The following is a 1,407-nucleotide window of genomic DNA, read 5'->3' as shown; positions in this document are numbered from 1 at the left end:
GTAATATTCTTGGTTGAAATTAATATTTTTCATTAAGGATTCAGTTATTTAAAAACAATTCCTTTTCCGATTGTCTTTTTTACTTAATAATTCAATTTTTGTTATTTTTCTGTTTTGGTAAAAAATTAATCCTTTTGTTTTAAAATCGAACTCTTTTCGTTAAAAATTGAACTATTTGGAAACAAATTCATCTGTTTCATTATAGTATTAGGAAATTCAGAATTTTGTTGAAGATTCGTCATTCTTGGTAGAAAAATAAACTTCCTAATCGAAATTTCATCTTTTTCGAGAATTCTATTATTTTGTTAAAAATTATTTTTATCGTGAAAAATTAATTTATTTAAGAGAAAATTCGATTATACCATTTTTATAGTATTCATTGTAAATGAATTCTTGTTATAAAATTTCTAACCTGAAAACGTTTCTGCTAATATATTAATTATGTATGTAATTTAATACCTTACGATATCAAAATAATTATTACAGCTTTAGGAACATTTTCCTTTGGCGCTACATTCGTATATTGTTTACTTCACATAAACACATAGCTACAGTTTTTTCCTTTTTACATTTTTTCCTACTGCGTGAGTTACACAGCGGGTTATTAATTTATTTACAGTAGGAATTTCTACAACTATTGCCTTTTATTTAATAACTTCTACTAATCTTGTGTGTTCACGTTGCATACTTTAAATTGTTCAAATTTTCATTTTTTACGTGTTTTTCGGGTGTATGGGTTCATAATACTGTTTTTCTTTTTAATTCAATTTTTTATTTCATAAATATTACTATTGTCTATTTTTTTAACTTCAAAACTATTAATTACTTTTATTTTCTCAATCCGATTGAATACACGATTCAGGTATATTATTTATTGGCGTTTGAATACCTCGCGCCTTCTACCGCTGGCTCCAACTTCCGTTCCATTCTCGTCCACCACATGGCCACATAGCGCGTCCCTTACTGCAGGGTCCCAATGGCCTACTTGATCGGAGCGCCATCTATTGGATTTATTTGAACTACGATCGGATACTTCGTCGTCCCCGACTTTTTTTCTACAAAAAGGAAAATTTTTAAAAACTAGATTCGGAGATGCTATAAAATATCATAACGGACGACCACGGACTCTTTTTTGAGGGATAATAACAACAAAATTTATTGTGCTAAATAAAATTTATGTGCATATGCATAATTTTGAGGTAATGTTTTTCACCTCTGCCTTTCCGATAATTTGGAAATTATTTATGAAATAAACTTTTTTGATTGCCTGCAAACAAGGTTAGATCCGGGAGATTAGTTACTATGTTTACGAGGGTGGATTGATAAGTTTCCGGCCTGACCAAGACATGGCGCCACTAGGCCTACCTTGAGGTGGCGTTCTATAGTACCATCCTTAGATAGCTTGTA

The sequence above is a fragment of the Belonocnema kinseyi genome, chromosome 10 (genome assembly GCF_010883055.1).
Source record: "Belonocnema kinseyi isolate 2016_QV_RU_SX_M_011 chromosome 10, B_treatae_v1, whole genome shotgun sequence".
Classification (NCBI taxonomy): Eukaryota; Metazoa; Arthropoda; class Insecta; order Hymenoptera; family Cynipidae; genus Belonocnema; species Belonocnema kinseyi.
This window is presented reverse-complemented; position numbering follows the sequence as displayed.